This window comes from Solanum tuberosum, unplaced genomic scaffold, assembly GCF_000226075.1.
Source record: "Solanum tuberosum cultivar DM 1-3 516 R44 unplaced genomic scaffold, SolTub_3.0 scf00503, whole genome shotgun sequence".
NCBI lineage: Eukaryota > Viridiplantae > Streptophyta > Magnoliopsida > Solanales > Solanaceae > Solanum > Solanum tuberosum.
The window spans coordinates 48,341-67,587 of NW_006239427.1; the positions used below are offsets into that span (position 1 = coordinate 48,341).

Genomic DNA, 19,247 nt, shown 5'->3' on the forward strand with positions numbered 1-19,247 from the left:
GTTATACCTTGGCAAGTAGAACAACTCTTTTCGGTGTGGGAGACACCGGGGGATCATGTTATAGCTCACATGGTCTCTATGTCGGTTAAGTCTAATTCCCCACTAGTAATAATGAATTAAGGTTACTTCAAGAAGTATCGCATTTGATTTCAAAGGTTTTAAAGATGAAGTTAGCTTGCATTTACCATAGTTTATGACTTATGTTTTATCATTCTTTATTATCATGTTTAGCTTGATCAATTGCATGTCATGAAATGAAATGATCCTTTTAGCATGATTTAAATATTTTATGCATGGCAGTCATACTTGGTACATTGTTTTGTACTAACACATACTCTTGCATACATTTTTCCCAAATGTAGGGTATGATATTCAGGGTGCTCAATTTCGTGGCTAGTGGGTGAGTTGATATACTTCCGAGCTTTTGGTGAGTCCTGAAGCTTTGAGGACGGACTTTCATTGTTATAGTTTCTTTCTTGTATTTCTCTTTTGAAAATGATGTATGGGCTAGGCCCAATCTCATTCTATTGTATTAGATGGATATGATGAGACAAGTGTATTAGACTTCCCCTTTGCTTTTATAAAATGTTTTGGGCTTGGACTATTGTTTTATTTCTAATGTTATGAGAACTAAATGCCTTGTATGAAGTCCTTCGGGGTTCTATACACCATGTTGCATCTAGGGGGTACCCCTGGGTCATGACAAACTTGGTAATCACAGCATAAGGTTTAAAATGGTTCTAGGATGTATCATAAGTCAAGGTCTAGTAGAGACTTGTTCATAAGTGTGAAGCGTGCCATATTTGTGAATGAGAGGCTAAATGATGATTAGGAAACTCCACTTCTTTCATTACTCTTAAGTCGTGCGATAGAGTTCAACTCTATAAGGTCTCTCTCCTAATCCTTATCCTATGTTCTTCAAGAATGGCTTCACGAAGATCCTATACTAGAAGGAATGCAAGGGAGAATGCGGAACAAGAAGCTCCTCCCCAAGCACCTCAATTTCCGGTCGATCCTTTGGCCGAGCAAGTATCTAATGCAGAGTTTAGGGCTACATTTCAAGTATTGGCTAAAGCCATAACGGCCCAAGCTAATAGGGAGGTAGTGGTTCTCATGAACCCAAATGTGGGTACGACAGCTTCAAGAGTAAGGGACTTTACAAGGATGAATCCTCTGGAGTTTCATGGTTCTAAAGTTGAGAAAGATCCTCAAGAATTTATTGATGAGGTCTATAAAATTTTGATGATCATGGGAGTTACGGTGGCGGAAAAGGTGGAGTTCGCCGCTTATCAACTAAAAGGTGTGGTTCAAATATGGTATAACCAATGGAAGGAAGAGAGACCGGAAGATGCGGGTCCTCTTGATTGGGAAAAGTTTAAGGCCACTTTTCTTGATAGGTTCTTTCCCCTTGAGATTAGGGAAGCCAAGGTGCTTGAGTTCATTAACCTTCGACAAGGAAGTATGAGTGTGAGGGAATATGCTCTAAAGTTCACTCAATTGTCTATGTATGCTCCATCCATGGTTGCCAATTCAAGGGCTAAGATGAGAAAGTTTGTTTCGGGTGTGTCCGAAATGGTGGTTAAAGAGTGCCGCACTGCTATGCTCATTAATGACATGGACATATCTCATCTCATGGTTCATGCACAACAAATTGAGGAGGAAAAACACAAGGAAAGGTCTAGAGATGTAAAAAGGGCTAAGACCAGATATGGAAATTTCCCTAATGCAAGGTCTGATGGACAAGGTCGTCCTAGATTTCGACAAAAATTTTCCGGTCATGCTTCCTCCATTGCTCCTCCTAAGTTCAACAAAGATAGGGTGTCTAACCCTAAGCCTCAAGGAGTAAATGGTAGTGGATCTTCATTGCCAAGGTGTAATTGCACTAAATGTGGAAGGAAGCACGAGGGTAGGTGCCTAACCGGCACAAATTGTTGTTTCGGTTGTGGTAAAAGTTGTCATAAAATGAGGGATTGTCCGATGCTTACGGCTAAAGGAAAAGTGGGCAAGCAAGCTACTACTAGTTGTGCAGGTCCCTATGCTCCTAAGGAAAATCGTTTCTATGCCCTTTAGACTCGTGGTGAACAAGAGAGTTCTCTATGGTGCTTAAGAAAACCTGAATACAACAAGAAGTTATGTTGCGGTCACTAATCCTTTTTGATAGAGTATGAGTTAAAGCAAAAACTAAAGTTCTCGGATGATGATCCTGATATAGTTACAGTGTTAACTAACAGTCAATAAAGGCCAATGTTTTGGAGAGTGCCAGACTTCATATTGGGAAATGGTGAGGAGAAAACAGCTCCATGACAGAGAGATATGAAGAAGTCAAGTTGGCAAAGAATTGACGAACAATCTTACCACTAGTTTGTAGGCTCTTCGCACGCTTTGGCGTATTGTTGGCACTCCTGTCCTATAAAAGATGAAAAACACCAAAATTACTTGTACATGGCAATATAAAGGATCAAACTTAAGAAAATCAATGCTTAATGACCTCTACAAGGATTCAACAGCAGACCTTTACAATTGGCTCAGCAACCTCACCATAACCAAGAAGGTGTTGCTCCTGCCAGCCTAGCCTACAACGAGCAGCTGAATCTCATATTGCCCTTCCTGATGCAGAAATTTGGTAACCACTTCCCTGTAGAATTAATTTAAATAGTTCATATTTGTATATATATGCAAAACAAAATGCCCAACTTCAGTAAATAATCAAATCAGAACAATAAAGTTCATCAAAAGCTTTCTTCTACATAAATATGATGGTCCAATCTGACAACCCTTCAGACACTTCACTTGAGGCTCAGACTGGGAGATTGAGGTCTTTGACAGCAATGCGACTGCAGGAGTATTGAACTGCAAAGAGACAGCTATGAGGTGTGCACCCACCAACTCCCTCTACAAGTAAACTCCTTCTAGTTCAACCTCACTTTTGTCAAGGACTTTAATATATTACTGTCCCATCACCATATGGCAAGATGGTGGTACCAAGCTAGGCTGGATTTTTATCACTCATGTAGTTGATAATGTTTTACATAACTAGGTGGACTATCTTGATGGATGACTCTGGCAGGGGGAATCAAGCCCTTGATATATGGTTGAACAATGAATTCACTTTTCTTTATTAGCTACACGTTCTTTTTAGAGAAAGGTAATTGTCTTACAAAGCTAGTACTAAGTAAGTGTTGTAGTAAGTACAATTGAGAAAAAAAAAATCCCTATCTAATTCCTATAGGTATTGTAAGAGACTAAGTATTGATTATGCTTAATTTACAAATTCCTCTTTAAAGCTTACACCAAAAGAAAGCAAAAGTGCTTGAGTTAGCTATGCCTTCAAAGCAACTATTGTTCATTTCCTTCAAAATAGTCGACCATAAGCATGTTGGAGTTACTTTTTTTTTTAAAAAAATTAGTTATACATTGTTTACAATAACAAATAGAAACTTTAGCTACACATGGGCACAACCATATATGTCCAATCTAAAATCGAGTTACTCCTTACTTAAAACAAGTCTTTCCCTAGTGGCCCTTATCCCAAAGTAAGGCCATACTGATTTCCGTCGAAGTCAACAAAAGAAGGATCTCCATGATCAACTTTGAGAACTTGATCAAATTTAAAATACGTCGATGATTCAACTACTTAGGGTAATAGGCTTCCCCATATATCAATTAAAAGGTGTACAACACACATCATATGTGAAGATACATCACATAACAACAAAGTAAACACAGTGTTACCTCATTGTCAACACCCAAAGAAACAGGCAGAAGAGCAATAGGAATTTGAAGCTCTCTATTTTGTGTCCTATGCCTTTCATATGGTAGAAGTAACTAACATACAGAGAAATCATGAGATAATAGAATATACAGAAACAAAAAGTAAGAGACAAATAATTTTTTAGAACAAATTCTATTCAAAATCACTATATAAGTTTGGCAATTCAAATATGGAAACTTTCCAGTAGAAGTGAGCTAGAATGTCCAGCTGCCATCTTACAATCATATAACCAATTGCACAATCAACGATGGAAAGAAGAAGAAAAACAGAACCACGAAAATGAAAAGAAGCAAACTATTCAACTGACTTTATAGGCTACGAAAGATGGGCTGTTAATATAAGTTTTCTAACTTGATACTTCACAAAGCACCCACCAATTTTTTTGATAAGGTTAAATAAATTGTTAATGATTGAGGAAAATCTTGTATACAAGCCGTATACGAAGATATAGAGAACCTATACAAAAATATGGTCCTCTACAAAAGACATTCAATTATCGATACAAGCAGGGACCTCATAGGTGCACCAAAAGAGAAACTAGAGATAAAAAGGCTAATCCTTACATTTACAAACTCAATTTCTATCCCTTCAAGCACTCTATCCTTCTCCTTCCATACAACCCACATAAAAGATAACATCGCAAACCACCTACCCACTAACAAGGCGACATAATTCACCTTATACCAAATATTAGCAGCATGGTGGACAAAAGTCAAAATATGCCTATAACTATCAAGGGAAGAGAACTTCAGGTTATTACCTTCTCATAGAAGCTACGGAATATCCAAAAAACAGTAGTGCAAGTCCTGAGAAACAAGATTATCAGATCCCCAAAAAAAGCATTTAGAGAAATTCGTATAATAGTAGATAAAAGGCATTGGTATTGAATTATATATTCAGTTGATTATCATTCCTGTAAATTCTTATCTTATTTGAGCATCAAAATATAGTTTGCTCATCACAACCCCATTTCACATTGAGAAAATCTAGCATAAGGAAGCATCCTTCCAGTATCTCATAAAGTCTAGACTTTCTATTTAGAAGAATCTGTAAATATTTTAGGCTTCAAGTACCTGCGTGCTTAACTCCAGAACCAATTACCACCACTCAGATATGTGTATAAGATCCCTGGTCCTCTATATTTGACCAAGACCTAATAAAAAGAAAGATGCAACATTCCTTGGGTATGTTGTTGTTTGTTGTTAATGCAGTGTATGTTTCTTAGCACTTATAGCCAGAGTTGCTCGGACTCGGTGAAGGTGTCCAATATGGTGGATCCAGATGTTGGATCCTTCATGATCTAATTTTTACGATTCCGGGATATGGATCCATGTAGGGATACAGGTGTAGGGATTCACCTTAAATAATTAAAATATCTAAAAGAAGAGTTAGAAAACCTAAATTATGAGATATTATAAGGGAACTTGAGGAGAATCCAGGAAGGAGATTAACGGAAAAGGAGTGACATAGAAATTTCTATATAAAAGGTATTTCATCTTCTTCAATTTCACCTTAGCTTTTGTATTGATTACAGACAATCATTAAAACTGTCCACACTTACCCCCATCGATTTTGGTCAAAGCACCAAAATTGGTTGACCAAATTGGACACGGATCCCACACCCATGTCGTGTCAACACAGGTAAGACTCTGAACAGTTTTGCTTATAGCTTTGATGTTGGAATATATGTTGTTACTAGTTTTTTGACACATGTGTGGCACATGATTATCAATTCCAAATATATATGTTATAGTAAATAATATTTCTTATTTAAGCGAAGATTTGAATAATAAGCTCAGCAAAAAATAATATTGCAGATTTTTTTGTGAATGTTCAACGTGAATCGTCATATATATCTCTTATTGATGCAAATCTACGAAGATGGTCAATGTTTATTAGTTAAATGCAATTATGTATATATTTATTTCAATTTGATGAGGTTCAATTATGTAATTAGTCATATCTCACTAATATTACCTTATAGACAATATTTGTTTTGTATTTTTCTTGTCATCTAACCAGATGTGCTTTGCATGTGTATTCCACGTTAAATTGTTTAGATATCAAATGAACATGTGAAGAGAACAACTACATTTTATATATTCACATATTTTCGCAGTTGTTGTGAGTTTTCTTTAAAAAAACTCGGAACATTTTAAAATAATATATTTTGAAGTTAGAAGATCTTATTAACTTGATAATACATTTGTGACATATATAATACTCTAATTTATATACAAATACCTACCCAAATATAAATATATATCTGCATTAATGAAAATATTTATCTCATAAAATTAAATATTAAATAAATAATAAAAATTAAACTAATGCAAACTTCAACTGGCGTTATTACAAGTCATATAAACTTTTTTGCGTCTAAAATATTGAAATATTATGAAATAGTAAAGAAGTAAAACAAAAAGGCAATGTTTATATAGTATTAACTATTTTGAAGAAAACTTTATGAGAGTTTAAATCACATAAGTAGCATTGATAAATAAAATCATTCTTTTGTCTTAAGCATCAAAAATAAATCGTGACGATTCTCTATATTTTGGAAAAAATATTCAGAAGCATATATCTACATCTCAAGAGAAATTGTTGACAAAAACAAATGAATTTATACTACATCATGTTAACTTCATATATTGGAACATTACATACTAATGTATATTGGAGCATACATTATTCTATCATCAAAAATATTTTCCTCAAGTACTCGAGGTTATGAAATATACCCTCTTAGGATAGAACGACTTACTTCATTAGATAAGTGGTACCTCATATTCCGCTAAACTTCGAACTCACTCAACGACAATAAATCACACAAAAAATTATAAAATGCAAGAAGAAGAGTAGAAGATTAAAAAATTGTGGTTGAAAAATGAGAGGAATCCCCTCTATTTATAATCAACAAAGGCTAGTATACACAAATGTTTTTTGTGTCTTATCTAAAAAGTCATGACCTTTTCGAGAAGTCACAACCCTTTGGAAAAGTCACAACTTATTGGAAAAGTCACAACTCTTTGGAAAAGTCACAACTTATTGAAAAAGTCACAACTCTTTGGAAAAGTTACAACTCATTGAAAAATCACAACCCTTCGAAGACAGTCATAACTTATCGAAAAAGTCACAACTCATCGAAAAAGGTCGCAACCTAAGTTAGGGATATTATAGTAATTTAACATTCAAGTTAGGAGTTCAAGCTTTTAAGGTAACATATATATATATATATAGATATAGATATAGATTATTGCAAAAGCATTTCATGTTTTCTTCGTATTTTCAATTTTAGTAGTTTGAATACTCTCCCTGCTATAAAAAGAATGCCTCTTTCCAAAGTTACCAAGTTCAAAGAAAAGAATGCCTCTTTCCTTTTTTGGCAATTCTTAATTTCAACGTGTGACAACTCACATGACATGTTCAACACCACAAGATTAAAGGACATTTTGGTACATTCTACGCATCTTTGGTTTATCTAAACTCAAATCTAAAATGATGAACCTTCAACCTAAAATTCCTATTTGGATAACTTTTTATTGTTTTTGATCCATTTTGATAAGTCTAATAAAGTTTTGATAATCAACATAGTGAACCAGGTTCACCCTGCATAAATAAGACTGAAATAAAAAAGGAAGAGTTCTCGCGCTTAAAAGAAAGTTGGGTCGAAAAGGGAAAATCATCAGCGAAAGAAGTCCTGCATAAATAAGGAGATGTGATAAGTCGAGTTGTAAAAGGAAAAGGTATTGCAATTAAAAGAATTAATTAAAATTGTTTCCTAGCACAATGAGGACTTCTCTCATTATACAGGTCGGATTCAAACAAAGTTCAGAATCTATAAAAGGACAACAACAAGGACAGAAGAAGTCATCTTAGCATAATCCAGAAAAAGAGAGAGCGAGAAAGAGAGAGAGAAAATTCATAGCGAAGACCAAAGTGCTCGAGAGGTAGAAGCGAGAGAATTCTAGAGTTAGAATTACTTTCAAATAGTTGAGTCGCATTGATCTGTTCTTGGATCAGTGTTTGTGAGAGTCTTGAGACTGTGTGAGAATTGTAAACGAGAAGTGGGTTTTGACTTCTAGTTAAGGGGTAGAGTTAGTTGAGAGATTAAGAGTTTTTGTAACCAAGAAGATAGTTTGACTTCTTGGAGAGTGAGGGTGGTTTTGATTATAGATAATCAAAAGGGTAGACGTTTAGATTTAGGTTCATTGATTTACGGAGTTGTAATTGTTAAATTAATATAAAACTCTGTGTGGTTTTTGCCTTCCTTGAGTTAGGAAGGTTTCCACGATATCTTGGTGTTACTATTACTAACGTAAGTATCTTGTGTGTGTTATTCAAGAAACTGGTTCTTGAATACTTGGTAAGGTTTCTTCATTTGGTATCAGAGTAAGGTCTTTTCGTTAAAAGATTCACATCTTGAAAAGAATCAATGGCAGCACCACCTACCCCACAAGAAGGAGCTTCTCAAACTTGACCACCATTGTTTAATGGAAAATACTATGGATGGTGGAAAAACCGTATAATGGATCATTTGATATGCAAAAACCCGATCTTTGGAGCGTAGTGCTGGATGGTCCTACAATACCCATGAAGAAAGGAGACGATGGAGTCACGATAATACCGAAGGAAAGAAAAGAATGGGATGCCACAGACAAACTCGCTATCCAAAATAATACCAAGTCTAAAAAGATCTTAATCTGTGGCATAAGACCAGATGAGTACAATAGGATTTAATCATGTCAAGACGCAAAGTCAATTTGGGAAACTCTGCAGACCGCACACAAAGGAACAACTAAGGTCAAGAAATCTAAAATCAATAACTTGAACAGACAATATGAATTGTTCAGAATGATGGAAAGAGAAACGATTCAAGATATGCATACCAGGTTCACTGTAATCATCAATGAGATTTACTCTTTAGGAGAAGTAATTCCTAACGGGGAGGCATGTCAGAAGATGAATCCGAAGGTGAAGAAACTGAAAATCAATCCCTACTTGCAATAGAGCAAACTGATAAATATGACTTTCTTGCACTAGTAGCCATAACTGAACCAGGTGAAGCGGAAAATAGTTGTCAGACACAGGAGACAATTCTGGCACTAATGGCTGGATCAGACTCAGAGGAAGAAGAGGAGGAAAAGCAAGATCAAGTTAGTCTACTTCACATTAAAGAACATCTTGAATCCTACTCAAAAAGAAAACTTGAATCTTTATTCCATACTCTCATAAATGCATATCAATCAAACTGTTCTGAAAAGGACCTATTAATGGAAGACTATGCATCTTTGAGAGAAGAAAATATGAACCTAGAACAACAAAACTGTCTTCTGCAAAATGAGGTAAAAGAATTGAATAAAGAACTTAACTCCATAACTGTAAAAAATGAAGATCTCTAGAAGAAACTTCACATGACAAAAATGGAAGGAGAGCACAACATGAGATAGACCAGATCCTCCATACTTCTCGATAGGATCCAAAAGAGTCAATCTACAACAAGACATGGAATAGGCTTTCATGAAGCAAAGAATCCCAACATAAATTGTATGTGTTCCCACTGTGGACTTACAAGACATAAGAGTTATGCATGCAATAAAAAGAGAACTGCACGTAAAAACAACTTTGCCTTCGTATAAAAAAACACAGAAATTACTGAAAGGCAACAACACAAAGCTAGTTCCCACACCTAAAACCCTTCCATTATGGGTTAAAAGAAATCTTATTCATCCCTTCTCTAACAAATAGGGACGTAACTGGATTTGGGTACCCCAAACTAACCCTGTCTAATAATTGCAGGATTCAGCGGGAGGAAAGCCAAGCCACTGGTACCTGGACAGCGCATGTTCCTGGCATATGACTGGAGATAGAAGCAACTTCCTCTCATTAATAGATTTTAAGGGTGGAAACGTAGCCTTTGGGAAAGGAAAAACTGGAGAAATACAATGAATCAGAAAGGTGGGGATCAACCTCAAACAAGCAATTGATAATGTATACTATGTGAATGGATTACAACACAACCTGCTAAGTATATCTCAAATGTGTGACAAAGGAAATAAAGTAATATTTACTACTGATGAATGCAAATTGGTAAACTCAACCACAAAGGAATTGGATCTCCTTGGAAAAAGTCACAAGAATGTATACAAAACAGAGATAATGAGTTCAAAATATTCACTCACCTACCTCAGTGCCATCACTGAAAATTCTCTTCTATGGCACAAGAGGTTGGGGCATATTAGTTTTTCTACAATTAACAAATTAATAGTAGAGGACCTGGTTAGAGGACTACCTGAGAAGAAGCTGAATAGTGAACAAATTTGTAGTGCATGCGCTCAAGGAAAACAAATAAAATCATCTTTCAAACCAAAGGGAGTAGTTAGCAAAACAAAACCTCTGGAACTGCTCCACATGGATTTATGTGGACCAATATGTATGCTAAGTAGAGGAGGCAAAAGGTACATATTTGTAATTGTATATGACTACTCTAGATTTACATGGACCATATTCCTGGCAACAAAAGATGAGGCATACGATATGTTTGAAATCTTTGTGAAACTGGTTCAAAAGAAATTCAACAGTGAAGTCATCAGCATCAAATCAGATCATGGTTTAGAGTTTGAAAACTCAAAATTCCTAAACTTCTGCACTATCAATGGGGTTGATCACAATTTCTCTGCACCAAGAACTCCACAACAAAATGGTGTAGTCGAACAAAAGAATAGAACATTAGAAGACATTGCTAGAACCATGCGGATATCAAGCAATCTACCAAAATCCTACTGGGTTGAGGCTATTAATACCTCATGTTATCTTATTAATAGATGCATGATAAGGTCAATTCTGAATAAAACTCCTTATGAACTGTTGAAAGGAAGAAACCTGAATCTCGCACACCTTCGACATTTTGGGTGTACCTGCTATGTGCATAACAATGGGAAGGACATGTTGGGTAAATTTGATGCCAAAAGTGATGAAGAAGTGTTTCTTGGATATTCAACACAAAGTAACGCATATAACATAGTTAAGAAGAGAACAAATCGAGTAGAAGAAAGTATGCATGTCATCTTTGATGAAGGACAAAACCAAACTCTTAAAGGCATGGTAGACCATCTCGAGGATTTGGGTATGAATCCACCAAAGTTACTCGAGGAAATTCAATCAGACGAGGATGAAACTGAGGAACATTGACACACTAAGTCCAGCTACTCATGAAAATGATGACACATCAGGAGACAGAGTCGTTGAAGAACCAGGTCAATCAACAACGGACGTCACATAGGGTGCTCAACCAAGTAGTTGGAAACATCAAAGCTCTCATCCCATACAAAACATCCCCATTCCTTTGGACTCACGAATTCACACTCGATCAAAACTTAGGAATACATGTGCCTTCTCCGCATATGTGTCCTTAGTTGAACAAAAAAATATTAAGGAAGCACTAGCAGACCCAGAATGGATTATCGCCATGTAGGAGGAACTAATTCAATTTGAACGAAGTAAGGTTTGGAACCGGCTCCCAAGGCCCAATAATCAATCTGTGATAGGTACTAGATGGGTATTCCGGAATAGGCTAGATGATCAAGGACAAGTTACACAAAATAAGGCTAGACTAGTTGTACAAGGATACAATCAAGAAGAAGGGATCGATTATGATGAAACTTTTGCACCTGTAGCAAGAATGGAAGCAATAAGTATGTTAATTGGTTTTGCGGCTCACATGGAGTTCAAACTATATCAGATGGATGTAAAAAGTGCCTTTCTAAATGGATTTATTCAAGAGGAAGTATATGTGAAGCAACCCCCTGTCTTTGAGAACTCGAATCACCATGAGTTCATCTATAAACTAGACAAAGCATTATATGAGATGAAAGAAGCTCCACGAGCTTGGTAAGATCGCTTATCCACGTTCGTTCTCACACATGGATACTCACGCGGAAAAATAGACAATACATTATTTCTTCGGAAGCAAGGTCAAGATCTACTCATCATTCAAATTTATGTCGATGACATCATATTTAGGGGAACTGATGCCTCACTTGGAGATGAGTTTGCAAAGTTAATGAGCATTGAATTTGAGATGAGTATGATGGGTGAACTAACTTTCTTCCTAGGTCTCCAAATCAAGCAGTCTTCATTGTGTACATCAATCCATCAACAAAAGTACATCGAGGAATTACTAAATAAGTTTGAGATGTATGAAGCTAAGCCAATTAATACCCCTATCGTTACTACAACTAAGCTTGACAAGGATGAAACTGGTTCTCAGGCAAACGATACACAATATAGAGGGATGATTGGATCTCTTTTGTATCTAACTGCCAGCAGACCCGATATTGTGTTTAGTGTTGGGCTATATGCCAGATTTCAATCATGTCCCAAAGAATCCCATCTAAAGGCTGTCAAAAGAATACTTCGATATCTCAAAGGAACTGTGGACTTAGTGTTGTGGTATCCCTTAGGTGCTTCCTTTGATCTAGTAGGTTTTGCTGATGCCGACTATGCTGGCTACCTGGTTGATAGAAAACGCACATCTGGCACATTTTTGAGGACCTTGTCTTGTTTCATGGGCAACCAAAAAGCAAAACTCAGTTGCACTTTCAACGGCTGAGGCTGAATACGTTGCAGCTGCTTCATGTTGCACCCATTTACTATGGATCAAACAACAACTAGAAGATTTTGGAATCAAAGTAGGTTGTCTGCCCATCATGTGTGATAAAACAAGTGTTGTCAACATAGCAAAGAAATCGTTTCAGCATAAACGCACCAAACATTTAGACATACAACATCACTTCCTTAGGGACAATGTTGAAAAAGGCCTCATAGTGATAACATTATTCAAAACTAAGGACCAGATTGCTGACATTTTCACTAAGGCACTTGGAAGAGAACCTTTTCAGAAGAACCGACTTGCTCTAGGGCTAATATTTCAGGCCTAATATTTATATCTTCCCCACTCCTTTCAATCAGATCATAATGTGTGCGAAATAAATTAAGTATCTGCCCTTCCTTAACTCCTCTTCGTACCTTGTTTCAGGTATACTTTTCAGCAGACGCAACATGTTGATCAGGTCTAATGATATTACCCTTAGTTTCTTATAACTTTGGTGAAGGACCACTCACACGGTCTGAACCAGGTTCATAGGACATCAGGTATGCACTCCACTCCATTATGTCTCCATACATTTCACATGTAAACATGACCCTGTCGTTAGTTTGAAGCATAAGGAACCTGGTTCACCTTTATCTTTAATATCCCTCCATCCTGGCAACTTTACACAGGAAATCCACCTTAAAAAGGAAATTCATTTTCTTACTCTTTCCCATACGTCACCCCTAAAAAGCCAACCGTCAATCACCCCTTTCATCTATGTCAGGCCATCATCATTACCCTTCCCTTTCCAAGATCCTCACCCACTAAGTCTTCATTACACATTCATCATCCCTACACTAATTACAGAAAACAAGACACAAAATACCTCCAAGAAATTTTTGAACACTCCGATGGCTAACCTTTTTGTTGCATACTCCGACGACGAAAGCTCGTCCGCCTCTACGGCGCTCTCATCAGCCCCAACATCCCCCAATGTACATTCGTAGGGGGAAGAAAACCACTCCACATACACATCCCTCAGCTCTTTACCCAAAGATCCATCACCCACTCGTCCACCATCTCCTTTAATGGCTTTTACATCCGACGACCCGTTCACACCCTCTCCATCGCCTCCATCTTTAGAAATTCCAAACCCTCACCCCATTCTTTCCCCATCTCTTCCCCCAATCGAAACTCCCATTCCCACCACCACCACTGTTCCCTCTCCATCACCCACTCCCCTTCAAGTACAGGATATTGATGATGTTCCCCTCAGTGTTTTGCATCCTCAAAAACCCCGTCGTCCATGCAAACACGTCACTATGAAGAAGACCTCGCTACGCGTGCCCTTCACTCGCAGTGCCAGTCAGTCCCAACTAAAAGAGGCCATGGAATCAAGCACCAAACATCGCCATGTTGGTAAGTCTCCTATTCCACCGACCTCATCTCCAGTAATGTTTGATTCTGAATCAGAGGAAATCTCCACATCTATATCATTCGCCTAAAACCCCACCTCCCAAAAACCCAGTAAAAATATGCTGAAATATCTAGAAATTGGTAAGGAGAAGTATTTTTGTACCAAGCCTGTGCTTAGGGGTAGGAATTTTCATACTGAGATCCTATCAATAGATGCAGTAAAAGGAGTGTTTGAGTTATTGAACTTTCAGGGGTAGGGGGATTTGTTTCTTGATACTAAACTATTGGTATTTGAAAAGGAACTGGTCGAATTTTCTACAAATCTCTCTGTTTTGGAAGGGAATGTTATAACCTCTACTGTTAATGGGGTGGAATTGGTTTCGACCATATTAGGCTTGGGGAAATACTTAAGATCCCTACTAATGGGCGTGCTGAGTATGTTTGGCTGACTGATGAGAACTGTCTTCTTACCTCTAAGTTCTCCTAGGTAAGAGTCTCCACTAGGGCTAAGAAGGTATTAAATGGTGAAATGTCTCCTTTTCATAATCTGTTGTTTGAAATTGTTCATAAGGAAATTTTACCTAGGGGACATAGATACCATGATGCTTGTTTTCGTGATCTGGGAATTACACATGCTTTGGAGAACATGGAGCCCATAGATTGGCCATCCCTAATGATTAAACACATGGCTAGAAAAGTTGATCCTCAACCAGGTTCACATCAACTTGCATATGGGAACCTCCTTTCTATAGTGTTTAAGGACTTTTCTGTGCTATTGGGTGAAGGAAAAAGTGTGACTCGAGCATACATAGTTACCAAATGAAGAAACCTTACCCAGTATTCAAGAACCCATTTTTTGAATAACACACACAAGATACTTATGTTAGTAATAGTAACACCAAGATATCGTGGAAACCTTCCTAACTCAAGGAAGGGAAAAACCACACAGAGTTTTATATTAATTCAATAATTAAAACTCAGTAAATCGATGAACCTAACTCTAAATGTCTACCCTTTCGATTAACTATAATCATTAATAAACTAAAATAGCTTACTCAATCTCGACAATTGCTTATTCATATGCTATTATGAGTTCTAGACAGACCACTATGGTGAAATTGGTAAACACACTACTCTTAGGAAGCAGTGCTAATGCATATCGGCTCGAGTCCGAGTGGTAGTATACCATCTTCTAAAACGGATAAAAAGATCTTATAATGAATTCAATTCCCGATTTCCATTTAGAATTATGTAATTAAGGGACACTACTTTTTAAAAGATTTTTTATGATATTTTCAACCTTAGAGCATACAATAACTCACATTTCCTATTCGATCGTTTCAATTGCAATTGTTAAAAAGTCCCTCATCGGAAGAGGAATGAGAAATTTGACTACTTATATGGACTTTGACAAACCTCCCCTCATGAGCTAGCTTTTGGTGTTGAGGTAGACTCAGGTGTCATATGTTTATATGGTATTAGAGTCAGACTCATCTCAGTTTGTTATTCACCGATGTTGGGTCCCCATTTATAACGGTTCACGCTCTAGTTGAGGTCTGGGCGTAAGAGGGGATGTTAAGAAATCCCAGCGATGAGAAATTGGACTCTTTATATGGACATGGACAAACCACCGCTTATGAGCTGGGGTTGAGTGGCGTCCAAGTGCCATATCTTTACGGTAACTACCATTCAATTGATAACCCTTTTAGTCGATGAAATCGTAAAACTATATGATTCATCAGAGAAAGGCAATAGTTTCTCTTTTCTATATAACAAGATTATGTAAGTCGTTGGATTTCTTCGGGACATTTCCCACTAAGCTATTTATATGAATCATTAATTTTGCTTTCATGGAGTTTCTCCCTAATTCATATAATTTTGTATTTTGAAAAAATTGTTATAATTTTAAGTAAAATAACTGGACCAAGTGTTATTTTGATCCAAGGCTACAAGATTCAAAAAAATTATTTACTTTCTTAAACTCTAAGTCAAGTCAAAATCAGACAAACAAATTAAAACAACGGGAATAGTTATTAAGGTTTTATACAGTTGATGAACAATTGTTCTTCTACCACCTTCTGATATACTGTTATACCAACCAAGCAGCTTATTCCTCCCACATGTACCCAAAATATATCGTAACATTTCACATCCAAAATATTAATATGCAGTCAACAAAAAAAAACTTCAAAACCTTGGCACATCATCAGTAAAACAATGATGGACAACATCTCCCTTACATAGTATATATTGGGGAAGTTGATGTTTGACGAGTAAAGGAGATCATAATAAGTTGCCAAAAAAATAGAAATAAACAGGCCCAACTAAATGCTCACTTGGGGGGATTAAAGGACTCTCCCACTTTCCGCCACAACTTGAATCATCTCAGACTCATACCATATTGCATCATTAATTAATCAACCTAGTAACAGAAGAAAATACACAACCACCAATTGAATTTTTTTAATTATACTATGGAGTACATAGCTACATTGCTTATTTCTTAAAAATAAATTAAGAATACCCTCTCTAAGAACTCGAGGTTCACACTGTGATATTTGGAAAGGGAAACATAGCCCTCCAGGGATGCTTTACACATAGCTGTGTGAACAAGCAACAAAAAGCCTTTAAAAAAATGACTACATAAAATCATGGTTAATCCAGAAATAATTCCACTTGACTGTTGATCAATTGCTTCTGATTAGCTGAGGACATTTTGGGGAAGTGACTAATATCCTCTGCAGCTTTTGAATCAATTAAAAAAGTAAAATCTATAAATGAGAACTGATCAAATACAATTGCAGAATAAAAGGTTTACCCAATCATAGCCATCTAATCTGATCACAGATATCCATAACCTAGCACGAAGAATATGACGAGATCTAATATGTACCAGGAACAAGATGAAAATAAAAGGGCTCAATGATAAAACCATGATACTTACTTTAGGTAATTAAGCTGATGACCATAAAACCTAGGCTGTTTAAATTCCATCGCCTTCTCCCGGTAAAAGGTGCCTAGTTGTCCTATAAATGCAGCTTGATCCTTAGGGGATCCTTCATCATCTTCACCATCAGCTTGATTCTCAGATGCTTCCCCACTATGTTGTCCTGCATTTGCAGTTGAACGATTGATCAGAAACATTGGACTAGTTGGTTTTGGCATTTATCCAATAGAAAAATCAGTAACTTCGATTTTCACTTTCGGAAACTCATCCGACCTAGCATCACCATCATTGGTAATCATTGTAGCATTTGTCTTTATCTGAGGGTCCTCTTGTGTAGCGATCATCAAATCATTACCATTCTGATTGACCTCATAGATCATTTTCTCACTCTGATCAGCTTCATTCACTTCTCCTTCATCAATCTTTTGTACTTCGTCATCAGTCACCTTCAAATAGCCACTTACCATATCATCTGTTCCAGCATCAATAGTAGGTGTTTTGTTCTCCATCACTACATTGTCGTGTGCCTCTGGCTGACTCTTAGAGTTGAGTTGGTCCTCTGGCTCACTTCTAGCATTCTTCAAGTCCTCTCCTTTTAAATCACTCTGATCATGTGTCTTGTCCTCAGCATTGCTTTTGCCAGTCTTAACACCATTTTCGTACTTGATCGGTGACTCATTGGACACAAGGACATCACTAGCAGGGACATTCTCTTCAGCATTCACCATCTCTACATCACCCTTATCCATTCTGACAACTAGTCACAGGCAACATTCATATGTATCAAATTTTCGGCATTCTAATACTCATTTCCTCAAGAAAAAGCACCCAAAAGTAAAAGGAAAGGGGAGAAATAACTTCCAAAAAACTGATATGCATCACTCATTCCACTAGTTATATGATCCTCTACAAATAACTTCCAAAAAAAATGTTTTCACTTTTTTCACTCCAAATCAATCACAAAAACAACTCCAATTTATATTCACAACCAAACAGAACTCCAATGTTCAATTGAAACTTGGAGTTGTGTTTGGTTGTGAATATAAATTTGAGTTGTTTTTGTGTTTTTGCGAGTTATTTGAAGAGAAAAAAGTACCTTTTTTTTTCAAATCCTCTCAATTTTCATGGCCAAACTCTCTCATATATAAAATCTATTAGCAAAAGCATGCATTCCTCCACACAAACACACACAATAAAACCCTAACCCTAGTTTCATCAAAACATAATTGAGGAAACAAAAACAAATAGAAAAAAATAATCTTGTTTTCATCCCCGTTTGTTAACTCTAAACAGAATGAAAACTAAAATAACATCCTCCCGTTGATAAATTCACCGGAAAAAAACTTCAAAACTTCATCCACATCTCAAATGTGCTTAGTTATTTCATTTTTTCAAAAATAGAGCAACGTTCAACAGATAAACAAGTAATGCCGATGAGTAAAAAAAACTTACTGGAATCCATCAAATTCAGCAACAGGTAGGAATCTGCAATCGAAATCGGAGGTTGATGAAGCAAAATAGCTTAACAAAGAAGGAAACAATCGTGAGCTTAACCCTCCAATGGCGGAATTTTCTTCTTCAAATATTTTTGGCATGAAGTAACTGAAGAGTGTTAGTAGGATATGAGTTAATTTGTTTGTCTTTAGGTGAAACTTTCTGAGAAAATAACTAAAACGACACTTAATTTAAGAGTAATAATGTTTTATTTTGGTCTTATATTTTAGGAATAGTTTCAATTATATATAATAAATTAGTAATTATTTTACAATAAATATAGTCATAAAATTAAAAAATCATTGAAACTATACATTGACTATATATATAATATATTTTGTTAAAAGTCATATAAAGTATATAATGAGTACTAACTATTTAATATAGCATATTTATACATGGAGATATACTCCAAAAAATAAATATAGCATAATTATATATGAAGTATACATTGACTATACATGAAGTATACCTTGACTATTCAATCTCGATCAACTCGAAATCACCTCTAAATAGTACCAAAATTTAGATATGAAATTATCTCGATGTTTTGAGTCTTTTGATATATAATTCACTTGAAACGATTCACGTTTGCTGAACATCACATAAAAAAAGAAAAAAACAACAAAGAAGAAGAAGAAGAAAGCGATATAGAAAGAAAAAGGAAAGACAATGTCATGCCCCGAGGTTACCTCCTAGACGTAAACACGAGACCTATGATCACGAGTGACCCCAAGCTAACCCTGAGCTGGCATATCATAAGCATACAAAAAGGTTATTGAATAAAATATACTATGTGGAAGCTTAAAACCATAATTAACTGAAAGTGAGGAATACCCAATATTAATCTGAATATATAAATTACTATGAGTTTAATAACAACGGGAAGAGCAAACTCAAAACTAAATTTGAATCTAGTACTATGTCAGAAAAAGCCTCTAACTTACTAGAATTGTTGGGACATGCCCCTAGCTAACTCTAGCAAAATTGAAAACTGAATAAAAAAGACTAAAGTGTAAAGCATG

At 36.2% G+C, this 19,247-nt stretch overlaps 1 long non-coding RNA gene across 1 annotated transcript; it reads right to left on the reverse strand.

The window, feature by feature from the left end:
- Nucleotides 1-2,359: 2,359 nt before the first annotated feature.
- On the reverse strand, nt 2,360-3,759 carry LOC107058401 (uncharacterized). Its single transcript, XR_001472008.1, has 3 exons — nt 3,733-3,759; nt 2,513-2,635; nt 2,360-2,407 (listed from the first exon to the last, which is right to left on the reverse strand). It is a non-coding gene; the product is annotated as an uncharacterized lncRNA (long non-coding RNA).
- Between the last annotated feature and the right edge of the window lie 15,488 nt (nt 3,760-19,247).